Raw genomic sequence first — 13,972 nt, 5'->3', positions numbered from 1 at the left:
ATGCTTTCGAACTGCTAGGTTGTCAAGAGCTGGGACAAAGCAATGGGAGCTCACTGTCGCGGGGATTCAAACTGCCAACTTTCTGATCAGCAAGCCCAAGAGTCTCAGTGGTTTAGACCACAGCACCACTTGCATCCCTGTGTATACCCTCAGGTTACAGACACTTCACGTTACAGACGACTCCGCTAACCCAGAAATAGTACCTCAGGTTAAGAACTTTGCTTCAGGATGAGAACAGAAATTGCACGGCGGTGGCAGCGGGAGGCCTCATTAGCTAAAGTGGTACCTCAGGTTAAGAACAGTTTCAGGTTAAGAACAGACCTCTGGGACGAATTAAGTTCTTAACCTGAGGTACCACTGTGTATATATGTGTGTGTGTGTGTGGTTTTGTGAGTGATCCACTACAGATATTTCTGTGAAGGACAAATCTTGTTACGGGATTCCTACATTTACAAAATCTCAACAACAGCAAAAGAACAAAGGATTAGAAGAAAGCCATAGTTAACAATTATCAAAATAATTTTATTGTAAAATGGCATCATTATCCTTTCGGTTTTGGAGTGACACAGTAGCAGATGGCATGCCTCCTTGCTTAAGTTTAATTTAGCAAAACGCTGGACTAGATGAAAGCTTTTTCTTGTTCAATTGGGCTCTTTCCTTACAGTCTTAAGATTCACCGGGGGGGGGGGGGAAGAGTAGAAGGGAATGGGATCAGAAGAAGCACACCCAGTGACCCTCAATTCTCCCCTCCAACACAGCCCTACAATCGCTTCAGCAGTGAAAGCTCCGTCTCATTGCCAAAACAATCTGCCTCCCAACACTGGTCACACATTCCCTGGGGGCATGAGGGTGATGTACATGCTTAGCCCCCCCAGCCTCTGACATTGTGTGGGATTTAAGAGGGGAGGGGGCAGAATTCCACCCCTGCCTGTTCTCCCCACCTCCACAAGAGCAGGGATTCTCGGTCCAGTATACCTGAAGGAGCGTCTCCACCCCCATCGTTCTGCCCGGACACTGAGGTCCAGCTCCGAGGGCCTTCTGGCGGTTCCCTCCCTGCGAGAAGCCAAGTTACAGGGAACCAGGCAGAGGGCCTTCTCAGTAGTGGCGCCTGCCCTGTGGAACGCCCTCCCACCAGATGTCCAAGAGAACAACTACCGGACTTTTAGAAGACATCTGAAGGCAGCCCTGTTTAGGGAAGCTTTTAATGTTTGATGCATTACTGTATTTTAATATTTTGCTGGAAGCCGGCCAGAGTTGCTGGGGAAGTCCAGCCAGATGGGTGGGGTATAAATAAATTATTATTATTATTATTATTATTATTATTATTATTATTATTATTATCCATCAGGAGAGAACCTTTCCCACCCTGTCACTACTGCACATCCATTTAGGCCAGGGAGGACTGCTAATGCCATAATAAAGGGTTTTCCCCAAAGTCACTAAATTTGACAATTTCCTATTCGTCTTGCGGGGGTGGGGGACAAGACTATTGTGGCACTGCCCAGATGAACACGTTCTTATGGCATAAGCTTTCATAGTAAAGTATGATGAAGAGGACTGTAGTCTGCCACAAAAGCTGTTGGTCCTCAGGGTTTTAGCAAGGTGCTTTGTTAAAACTGGCAAGGCCATTTAAACCGGGATGCCTTTGCAATACAGTGGTGCCCCGCTAGACGAATGCCTCGCAAGACGAAAAACCCGCAAGACGAAAGGGTTTTTCGGTTTTTGCGACGCTTCGCTAGACGATTTTCCCTATGGGCTTGCATCGCAAGACGAAAGCCCATAGGGAAATCTCGGGGACCTTTTTTTAAATGCTGGCGGTGGGGAGCAAAGCCTTCCCCCCCCTCCGGACTTCAGAAGAGGTCCAGGAAGGCCGGCGGGGGCGAAAGGCTTTGCTCCCCACCGCCAGCATTTTAAAAGCGGTCCGGGATAGCAGGGAAGCGCTTCCCGCTATCCCGGACGGCTTTTGAAGGCAGGCAGGGGGGGCAAAGACTTTTGCCCCCCCTGCCTGCCTAACCGGGGGCTTTTAAATCGCCCCGGGACTGTCCGGGGCGATTTAAAAGCCCCCGGACGGCTTTTGAAGCCTCCCCCCCGCCCGGCTTCGGGGCATCATCCCGATGCCGGGTGGTGGGGCAGGAACGCCTCCCCCAGCCGCCCGGCTTCGGGGCATCGTCCCGATGCCGGGCGGTGGGGCAGGAAAGCCTCCCCCAGCCGCCCGGCATCGGAACGATGTCCCGAAGCCGGGCGGCCGGGCGGGAAAGCCTCCCCCCCCCGCCCGGCTTCGGGGCATCGTCCCGATGCCGGGCGGTGGGGCAGGAAAGCCTCCCCCAGCCGCCCGGCATCGGAACGATGTCCCGAAGCCGGGCGGCCGGGCGGGAAAGCCTTTGTCCCCCCTGCCTGCCTTCCCAGGGGCTTTTAAATCGCCCCGGACAGCGGAGAAGTCCTCCGCTGTCCCGGGCGATTTTAAAATGCCGCCCGCCAGAAGAGGTCGGGGGAAGGCTTTTTCCATAGGAACGCATTAATTGATTTTCAATGCATTCCTATGGAAAACCGTGCATCGCAAGACGAAAAACTCGCAAGACGAAGAGACTTGCGGAACGAATTAATTTCGTCTTGCGAGGCACCACTGTAGAAGGTTTCAGTGGGTGCAACTCCACAGTGCCATCTTCAGACACAACGGTGTCATAACTTCATCAAGGAAGCAGAATGCCTTTTGAGAGAAAACCTAAGAGCCCCGGCTGGACCAGGCCAGTGGCCTGTATAGTCCGAAACCGTATTCTCGCTGTGGTCAGCTTGTAGCCCATGGGAAGGCTGCAAACAGGGCATGAATGCTCTCCTCTCGCGATTTCCAGCAACTGGTTTTCAGAAGCATTATTGAGGCAGAGAATGGGCATTGGTGGCTAGTAGCCATTGATATCCTCCATGACTTTGGTTCTTTCTTAAAGCCACGCAAAGTGGTGGCCGTCGCTGTTTCTCATGGCAGTGAATTCCATACCTATAGGGTGTGTTGGAAAGGGGCTTTATTTTGCCTGTCCTTAATCTTCCAGCATTCAGCCTCAATGGGTGGCTTTATGCACTGGTATCCTCTTTTTGTTGTTGTTTAGTCATTTAGTCGTGTCCGACTCTTCGTGACCCCCTGGACCAGAGCACGCCAGGCACTCCTGTCTTCCACTGCCTCCCGCACTTTGGTCAAACTCATGCTGGTAGCTTCAAGAACACTGTCCAACCACCTCATCCTCTGCTGTCCCCTTCTCCTTGGGCCCTCCATCTTTCCCAACATCAGGGTCTTTTCCAGGGAGTCTTCTCATGAGGTGGCCAAAGTATTGGAGCCTCAGCTTCAGGATCTGTCCTTCCAGTGGGCACTCAGGGCTGATTTCCTTCAGAATGGAGAGGTTAGATCTTCTTGCAGTCCATGGGACTCTCAAGCGTCTCCTCCAGCACCAGAATTCAAAAGCATCAATTCTTCGGCAATCAGCCTTCTTTATGGTCCAGCTCTCACTTCCATACATCACTACTGGGAAAACCATAGCTTTAACTATACGGGCCTTTAATGGCAAGGTGATGTCTCTGCTTATTAAGATGCTGTCTAGGTTTGTCATTGCTTTTCTCCCAAGAACCAGGCGTCTTTTAATTTCCTATCCTCTTTACCCATCCTTAATTTTATATACCTCCATTACGTATACACACATTTTTTCCATACCACTAATAAACCCAGATCATAGAATCATAGAATGGTAGAATTGGAAGGGACCCCAGGGGTCATTTAGTCCAACCCCCACAATTCAAGAATCTCAGCTAAAGATATTGCAACTGTTCCTCATAGGAGAGTTGCTGCACGGCCCTTGTTCATTTTGCTTGCCATATTCTGAACTTCTTCCAGCTCTGCAATAGAAGAAGAAGAAGAAGAGTTTGGATTTGATATCCCGCCTTTCACTCCCCTTCAGGAGTCTCAAAGCGGCTAACATTCTCCTTTCCCTTCCTCCCCCACAACAAACACTCTGTGAGGTGAGTGGGGCTGAGAGACTTCAGAGAAGCGTGACTGGCCCAAGGTCACCCAGCAGCTGCATGTGGAGGAGCGGAGACTCGAACCCAGTTCCCCAGATTAGAAGACTACTGCTCTTGACCACTACACCACACTGGCTCTCCAATATCCTGTAGAGTTCCAAATGTGGTCACGCCAAATGTTTGTATAATGGCATCGTAATATTGGCAGAGTCCCTCTTCCCCCTCCCCAGGAAAAAAAATCATTCCATGCTCTTAGTTGAGGCACCTTCCTATGTTCTCCCTAAAAATAAAAATAAGTGACAGCCCTAGGTATACGCATAACTGTAGCCTGACCCACGGAATGGTTGGTGCCAATTGGAAGAAGGGGGGAAAAGGCAAAGGGTGGATTTTCTTCACGCAGTAATGATGTATGATCACAGGTTAATCCTCTCTGCCTGAGGAGTGACCTGTTGGGCTAGAGCGAGAGAAAAGGAAATGAAGATAATTAGGGGTTGTCGGAGCTCGGGAGACACTCCAAATTAAGCCATCTGGCTGCCGTTCGAGGCAGGACGGAGCAAGGAAGAGACTTTGCCCGTGGCTATTGGGGCTCCCTGTTCCCCCAATATTAATGCGACTCCCCTACCTTCAGACAGCTATTTAAAGAGACAGCAGAAGGATAGGACACCTATTGCGCATTACTTCTTACTGGGTTATATCATTATACCACCAGATTCAATTCTTAGCATGTCCCTCACCTGTAACCCTGGAGAACTGCTTCCGGTCAATGTAGACAATACTAAGCTAGGTAGACCAGTGGTCTGACTCAGTGTAAGGCTGAAATCCAGCATCGCCTGAGCTCTGCAAGTGCAGCTTTCTCCCAACAGAAATGCAGCGTGTTTGAGGACCGGGACATTCGCAGGGAAACCAAAATGCTTGTTTACAAAGCTATTGTACTACCAACCTTGCTGTATTCTTGTGAAACATGGACCACTTATAAACGCCATCTCCAACTGCTCAAAAGATTCCATCAACTGTGTCTCCGAAAAATTTTTACACATCACTTGGGAAGACAGGCAAATTAATACCAGTGTACTGGAAGAAGCAAAGATCACCAGTGTGGAAGCAAGGATTCTTCAACATCAACTTCGTTGGACTGGATGTGTGTGTGGATGCCCAATGATCGTCTTCCAAAGCAACTACTCTATTCCCAACTTAAAAATGGAAAGCGTAATGCTGGTGATCAACAAAAGAGGTTTAAAGACTGTCTCAAGGCAAATCTGAAAAAATGTAGTATAAACACTGACAACTGGGAAACACTGGCCTGCGAGCGCTCCAGTTGGAGAACAGCCTTTACCAAAGGTGTCATGGACTTTGAAGACACTCAAACTCAGGACGCAAGGGAGAAAGGTGCTAAGAGGAAGGCACGCTTGGCAAATCCACACTGTGATCAACTCCCACCAGGGAACCAGTGTCCACACCGTGGAAGAACGTGTGGATCCAGAATTGGCCTCCACAGTCACTTACGGACTCATTGTTAAAACCGTGTTTATGGAAGACAATCTTACTTGGCTACGATTGATCACCAAAGAAGAAGAGGAGCCTACTTATGATGGTATTGGGGCAGTTACTCTACAGTCCCACTTCCAGTATTCATTGTGTCTGTAGCTGTTTTGGGGCTGGCATACAGACCCTCCAAGTGTCCCTATTTTCTAGGGACAGCCCTGGTTTTACAGAAGGCATCCCAGTTTCTGATTTAATCCTGGAATATCCCATCCCTATTTTCATTGGAGAAATGTTGGAGGGTATGCAACATATTGCTTTGTTTCCAATCAGTGCTATGGCCCATAGCTTCCTGCCAGAAGGCTGTAACTTTTTATTCCACAAATGTTCCATGTTTATTTAGTTTTGTGCTCTGCTTTTGTTTTGATATAGCGCAAGAGTAGCCCTCCAGGTGGCAATAATGTACAGTAGTAACACTGGGGAAGCATCACAGAGCAACTAATGCCATAGAATGGTGTGTGGATGGTCCAGTTTAAATCTGCCACTGTTGCATCAGCGACACTTTGCAGAATAAAAAGGTAAAGGTAAAGGTACCCCTGCCCGTACGGGCCAGTCTTGACAGACTCTGGGGTTGTGCGCCCATCTCACTTAAGAGGCCAGGGGCCAGCGCTGTCCGAAGACACTTCCGGGTCACGTGGCCAGCGTGACATCGCTGCTCTGGCGAGCCAGAGCCGCACACGGAAACGCCGTTTACCTTCCCGCTGGTAAGCGGTCCCTATTTATCTACTTGCACCCGGAGGTGCTTTCGAACTGCTAGGTTGGCAGACGCTGGGACCGAGCAGCGGGAGCGCACCCCGCCGCAGGGATTCGAACCGCCGACCTTTCGATCGGCAAGTCCTAGGCGCTGAGGCTTTAACCCACAGCGCCACCTGCGTCCCTACTTTGCAGAATACAACCATCCAAAAAAACACCACTCTGGAGGAGCCCATATACGGAGTCAGACAATTGTTCCATCTAACTCAGAATCGCCCGCACTGCCTGCCATGCAAGACTGGACTCTCACAAGTTTTTCTTGTGGATGGGAACCAAAAGAAGCCAGCTCTTAGTGGTGACGGCCCTGCCTCTATCATTCTGCATTGCAGTTTTCCCTAACCTGGTGCCTTCCAGATTTTTTGGGCTGCAACTCCCAACATCGCTAGCCAGCATACATAACAGCCAAGGATGATGGGAACTACCATGAGAAGTCTGGAGCATGGCAACATGAGAGCGGGGCCTTCTCTGCAGTGGCTCCCCGTTTGTGGGATGCTCTCCCCAGGGAAGTTTGCCTGGCGCCTTCATTATACACCTTTAGGCACCAGGCAAAAACGTTCCTCTTTTACCAGGCCTTTGGCTGATTGACATTACTGGGGGACATTATTGGGTTGTTTTTGATGATGCATTTTGTGTTTTTATATTGTGATTTTATCTTATGAACCGTCCTGGGACCCGAGGATATAGGGCGGTATACAAATTTAATAATAATAATAATAATAATAATAATAATAATAATAATAATAATAATAATATACTCATAAGCTGAGCAAAGGTTCACAAAGCCAACAATAGCCTGGGCCAGTCTTCCATAACCTGGGGTCCTCCACCTGCTTTGGACTACAACTCCCACCAGCTCATGCTGGCCAGTGCCAATGGGAGTTGTAGTCTAGGCTGGGAGCATCCTAAGGTCCTAATGCTTTCCCTAATGTTAGGGGGCAAACTCTGGGGTGTGTGGGGAACCCCCGAAATAACTCAGCGAGGACCGAGCATGCTTAGCGGAGGGGAAATGGAAAACCAAGTGGGAGAAGGAATGGAACAGAGCATCTCGCAAAAGGATGTGGCTGGCTGGCTACGACACCAAGCTGGATAACACTGCCATTGTTTTGCAGGTCACACCAGTACATTAAGCTGCTCCCAACACATGTTAAAGGAGTAGCAGACCCATTGAAATGATCATTACTAACCTAGGTAGGTTTGTGAATTCCAGTGGGTCTATCTACTCTGAATGGGATGAGCATTGCAGACAACCCATATGCCCATCAGGAAAATATACATACACATTTTGTGATCAGGACGGTTGCAAATGTCGCAAGTTGCGGATGAGATGACAGGACAAACTGGCAGGGTGTGTGTGTGTGTGTGTGTGTGTGTCACCCGTCTCAATTCTCTCCAAAGCAGTTCTGTGAACTCCTAGCCCCGATGTGCCCCAAGGAAGTGGATCTGGTTTTCTGACAGTGTATAGCTTCCTTTCAACCTCCAACAATGGAGTGGGGGCTGGGAAGGTGGGCTTGTGAACCCATCACTCACAAGCTCAAGGGCTGCAGGGACTCTCACCCTTCGGAGCTGAGGTCTTTGTCCGAACAGAGACCCGTCAGAATCACTTCCTGACCTTTGAGCTGCATAAAGTATCTCGGCATTGATTTATGCATGAACTGAGAATGGGATGGGGTTTTGGGAGGGAGGGAGGAAGGGAGGGTTAAATGATGTCATCATTACTTCTTGTAAACTGAGTGGAGGCCAGAATGCTTTGCCCAAACCTATCAGTGTAGCAGTACAATAATGTTTTCTGCAAGCTTGCTTACACCAGCCAAAGAAGTCATCACTGGGAAGGCATGGTTCAAGTATCATAAACCACAGCATGGTGATCTGCAGCAGGTTAGACAGAGATGAAGCGCGTTGGAGGAGCATTGGAGCAAAGTAGAAAAAGACAAATTTGCCTTCTCTTGAGGACTCTCTGCAACCAAAGAAACTTTGGAAAGCTGTTAAAGTGATTAGTAGTATTTTAGTGTTTTATTGGAAGCCACCCAAAGTGGCTGGGGAAACCCAGCCAGATGGGCGGGGTATAAATAATAAATAATAAATTATTATTATTATTATTATTATTATTATTATTATTATTATTATAGTGGAAGAAGCAGGGGAAACAGGTTAATTCTTTAATGCATCGATTCTATAAAACATATTTTGCTGCACTGTGTGAAATACGAGCAAGCCAGGGCTGAACTGATATTACCCTTGATGGTACCTTCCCCGGGAAAATCAGAGGCTCACTATGTCAGGTCCCTATTGGAAGACAGGACAAACACTAGAACATTAGCAGTGGTGAAGTTTTCATCGGTGGTTGCAAGAACCAATGACCCCTAACTTTAAGTCTGAACAAAATGCTTGCTTAACCCGGAGGTAGGCTGTCTGAACTGCGCATTGCTTTGTAACGATTTGTTGGGTCTCTGGACCGTGATAAAGATTGATGGTGATGATTAATGAGGAAATTGATTTTATTGGGTTGTTGTGATATAGGAACGGTAGGAAGTTTCCTTATACTGTGTCATCAAATCATAGAATTATAGAGTTGGAGGGGCCCCCGAGGGACATCTAGTCCAACCCCCTGCAATGCAGAAATCTCAGCTAAAGAATCCATGACAGACGGCCATCCAACCTCTGCTTAGAAACCGCCAAGGAAGGACTGCTCCACCTAGCTTAGTATTGCCAACACTGACTGGCAACAGCCTTTCCAAGATTTCCAGCAGGGGACATTCCCACCTCTATATGGAGAGGCTGTGGATTGAACCTACGACCTTCAGCATACAAAGCAGTTACTCTACCACTGGTCCACAGCCCTTTCCCTGCGATGTAATGAGAACGCTCAACTATATAATGCTGGTTGGGGCTGATGGGAGTTGGCAATCCCAAACATCCAAAGGGATGCAGGAGGCTGCTTTCCAGTCAGTACACCTCTAGACCAGGGATGGGGAACTTTTGACCCTGCTGATATCACTGGACTCCAGCTGCCATTGGCCCCAGACAGCGTGGCCAGTGGTCAGGGACTGTGAGTCGAGCAGCATCTGAAGAACACTGAGCTGGCTAATTCTCAATTGCAGAAATCAATTCACTTTGCAACTACCCAAACTCTGAAATGATTGTGAACTACCCTGCTCTGAATAAATAAAAAAAATTGTCAGTAGCACCTTAGAGACCAACTAGGTTTGTTCTGGGTATAAGCTTTCATGTGCCTGAAGAAGTGTGCACGCACATGAAAGCTTATACAGTCATACCTCAGGTTACAGACACTGCAGGTTGCGTTTTTCGGGTTACAGACCCACCGAAACCCGGAAGTACAGGAACGGGTTACTTCCGGGTTTCGGCGGTCACACCTGCGCAGAGGTGCTAAATTGCGCTTTGCGCATGCGCAGAAGTGCCTAATCGCAACCCGCGCGTGCACAGATGCGCCACTGCGGGTTGCGAATGCTGCAGGTTGTGAACGTGCATCCCACACGGATCACGTTCACAACCCGAGCATCCACTGTACCCAGAACAAATTTAGTTGGTATCTAAGGTGCTACTGGACAATTTTTATAATTTTCTATTTATTTCGACTGCGTCAGACCAACACGGCTACCTACCTGAATCTACCTGCTCTGGTTAGACTAGAAAGCAGAAATCGAGACTGAGATTCCTGCACTGCAGGGGTTGGGCTAGATGACCTTTGGGTTCCCTTCCAACTCTCCAGTTCTGTGATCTCAGCTCAGCCTTCATCGCCCAACTTCCAAAATGTGTGTGCTGCTTCCGTTTTTTGCACTTTTACAAGGGCTGTGATTTCACAGTGGCTGTTTCTTTTCCCGCAGCTAAAGGCTCGGCTTCTTTCTCTCTCTGCCCAGGGGCTTATAACCCCCAGGCAGGGCCCATAAAGCTTTTTTCCCACTGGTGACCCCGCTACTTAACACATAGGTGAGAGGGATCCTCCCTTCACCCCGCTTTTGTTATGCAGGGTTAGAGTTTATTGAGCTATTGTTCGTCCTTCAAGAGGGTTTTTCCACCTCGCCCCCATTTCCTTTCTCAGGAAACTCAGGCCCCAAACACACCCCGAGTGAAGCCAAAGAAATATGTTTTTAAGAGAAAAGCTCATTCCATGCATTTACAGCCCTGCAAGCATCCCCTTGTAAAGTAATTGGGCAGTTCACTTTTTTAAAAATACATTCTCTTCCTCAAAACTGCATCCTAACTAAACTGCAGAAGGTACCCAAGACTGAGCAATGAAAATAGGTACCAATTTCATGGAGGCTCAAAAAGCAGGGCCATTTCTATCCACCCACCACCCTGCCCCAGTAAAATATGTTGTTGTTGTTGTTTAGTCGTTTAGTCGTGTCCGACTCTTCGTGACCCCATGGACCAGAGCATGCCACGCACTCCTGTCTTCCACTGCCTCCCACAGTTTGGCCAAACTCATGCTGGTAGCTTCGAGAACACTGTCCCACCATCTCGTCCTCTGTCGTCCCCTTCTCCTTGTGCCCTCCATCTTTCCCAACATCAGGGTCTTTTCCAGGGAGTCTTCTCTTCTCATGAGGTGGCCAAAGTCTTGGAGCCTCAGCTTCAGGATCTGTCCTTCCTGTGAGCACTCAGGGCTGATTTCCTTCAGAATGGAGAGGTTTGATCTTCTTGCAGTCCATGGGACTCTCAAGAGTCTCTTCCAGCACCATCTTGCCATCTCATTTTTGACAACATCCAACTTACCAAAGTTCATGGTTCTTACATGCCAGGTTCCTATGCAACATTTTTCTTTACAGCATTGGATTTTCCTTTTGCTTCCAGGCATATCCACAACTGAGCGACCTTTCGGCTTTGGCCCAGCCGCTTCATCAGCTCTGAATCTACTTGTACTTGTCCTCCACTCTTCCTCAGTAGCATGTTGGACGCCTTCCGACCTGAGGGGCTCATCTTCCAGCGTCATAACTTTTATATGCTTTTTTAAGAATGGAGAGGTTTGATCTTTTTGCAGTCCATGGGACTCTCAAGAGTCTCCTCCAGCACCATAATTCAAAAGCACCAATTCTTCGGCGATCAGCCTTCTTCATGGTCCAGCTCTCACTTCCATACATCACCTACTGGGAAAACCATAGCTTGAACTATACGGACCTTCCCAGTAAATATATCTTGTCCTTTTCAAATTGTTCCCACCACCCACCTCACCTTCTCCCAGTGCTGAGTTGGGAAAAGTTAAGGGTTAACGGCTTCCCTGCAAAGAATCCTGATGAAAACTGCAGTTGGTGAACAGTGCTGGGAGTTGTTATGAGACGCCTTACAGAGCTACACTTCCCAGCACCCTCAACAAACCACTTCCCACAATTCTTTGGGGAAATCCACGAGTGCCAAAGTGGCGCGAGAGTGCTTAAAAATGCAGGGTGTGGCCGAGGCTCACAAGACGGTTGCCAGTACAATCCTATACAAGTCTACTGAGCTGAATAATATTTACTCCCAATTAAGCAGGTAATAGGGACGCGGGTGGTGCTGTGGGTTAAACCACAGAGCCTAGGACTTGTCAATCCGAAGGTTGGCGGCTCGAATCCCCGTGACGGGGTGAGCTCCTGTTGCTCGGTCCCTGCTCCTGCCAACCTAGCAGTTCGAAAGCACCTCAAAGTGCAAGTAGATAAATAGGTACCGCTCTGGCGGGAAGGTAAATGGCATTTCCGTGCGCTGCTCTGGTTTGCCAGAAGCGGCTTCGTCATGCTGGCCACATGACCCGGAAGCTGTACGCTGGCTCCCTCGGCCAATAAAGCGAGATGAGCGCCGCAACCCCAGAGTCGGTCACGACTGGACCTAATGGTCAGGGGTCCCTTTACCTTTATCTTAAGCAGTTAAAGGGCAGCAGCCTCAATGTAGTTTGAAGTCACAACTTCCAACCTAGAAACTCTAACTCAGGGTTAGCCAATGTGGGGCCCCTCCAAAGTTAATTGGTTTGCAACTCCCAGTATCTCTGGCTCATTTCCATGATGGCTGGGCCTGATGGGAGCTGCAGTCCACTACTACTACTACAGGATGTGGGTGGCGCTGTGGTCTAAACCACAGAGCCTAGGGCTCACCAATCAGAAGATCAGCGGTTCGAATCCCCGCAACGGGGTGAGCTCCCGTTGTTTGGTCCCAGCTCCTGCCAACCTAGCAGTTCGGAAGCATGTCAAAGTGCAAGTAGATAAATAGGTACCACTCCGGCGGGAAGGTAAACAGCGTTTCCGTGCACTGCTCTGGTTCGCCAGAAGCAGCTTAGTCATGCTGCCCACATGACCCAGAAGCTGTCTGCGGACAAACACCGGCTCCCTCGGCCTATAGAGCAAGATGAGCGCACAACCCATCGTCCACGACTGGACCTAACGGTCAGGGGTACGTTTACCTTTACCACAGAGATGGGGATATTTTTTGTGCCCAAGGACCACGTTTCCTTCTGAGCAGCCACACATACCAGTAGCAGGCAGAACCAGAGGCAATAATGGTAGAGAAATGTTTTTCTTTTTACTTTTCTTCAGACGGCTGCAATCTTCTTCTTTTTAAATCTAAGCTTCAAATACAGTGGTAACTCGGGTTACAGACGCTTCAGGTTACAGACTCTGCTAACCCAGAAATAGTACCTCGGGTTAAGAACTTTGCTTCAGGATGAGAACAGAAATTGTGCGGCGGCAATGGGAGGCCCCATTAGCTAAAGTGGTGCTTCAGGTTAAGAACAGTTTCAGGTTAAGAACGGACCTCCAGAACGAATTAAGTCCTTAACCTGAGGTACCACTGTACTGCTAATTATTTTAAAGCATTTTAAATTGTTTTCAACTGCTTTTTCAATTGTTAATTTAAACATTTCTTGTAAAGCACTTAGAGGTTTCCCTACACTCAATCAATATATCAATACAGTGGTACCTCGGGTTACAAACACTTCAGGTTACAGACTCCGCTAACCCGGAAGTAGTACCTCGGGTTAAGAACTTTGCTTCAGGATGTGAACAGAAATCACACGGTGGCAGCGGGAGGCCCCATTAGCTAAAGTGGTGCTTCAGGTTAAGAACAGTTTCAGGTTAAGAACGGACCTCCGGAACGAATTAAGTTCTTAACCCGAGGTACCACTGTAATAACAAAAAAATAACCCCTGAGCTGGCTTTGAGGCAAGTGTCCCGAAAAGTCTCCATCAAGACTAGCATGAGCTCAGAACAGAATCATAGAGTTGGAAGAGACTGCGAGGCCCATCTTGTCCAAGCCCCACAGTGCAGGAACCAGAGCCCAAGGAAACATTCCAGCAAGGCAAAGACCCTCAAAGAGTGAAGCAGGCATTTGTGGGGTGTGCGGCCTAGAGAGATTTCCAAGGGCCAAAGAGGCCTGGCTGGACCCTGGCCTGAGGTTGCTCCTCTCTGACTACTGCTCTCCACCAGCCACAGTGAGGGGGAAAGCAGTGTGGTGTAGTGGTTAAGAGCAGTGGACTCGTAATCTGGTGAACCGGGTTCGCTTACCTGCTCCTCCACCTGCAGCTGCTGGGTGACTTTGGGCTAGTCACACTTCTCTGAAGTCTCTCAGCCCCACTCACCTCACAGAGTGTTTGTTGTGGGGGAGGAAGGGAAAGGAGAATGTTAGCCGCTTTGAGACTCCTTAAAAAGGTAAATGGACCCCTGACCATTAGGCCCAGTCATGGCCGACTCTGGGGCTGCGGCGC

At 48.8% G+C, this 13,972-nt stretch overlaps 1 long non-coding RNA gene across 1 annotated transcript in view; it reads left to right on the top strand.

The window, feature by feature from the left end:
• Positions 1–13,972, top strand: part of LOC309353458 — a 339,290-nt gene that overhangs the window by 162,366 nt on the left and 162,952 nt on the right. The window lies entirely within an intron of this gene.

This window comes from Podarcis melisellensis (assembly GCF_964234715.1).
Source record: "Podarcis melisellensis genome assembly, chromosome: 12".
Taxonomy (NCBI): domain Eukaryota; kingdom Metazoa; phylum Chordata; class Lepidosauria; order Squamata; family Lacertidae; genus Podarcis; species Podarcis melisellensis.
This window is presented reverse-complemented; position numbering and strand designations above follow the sequence as displayed.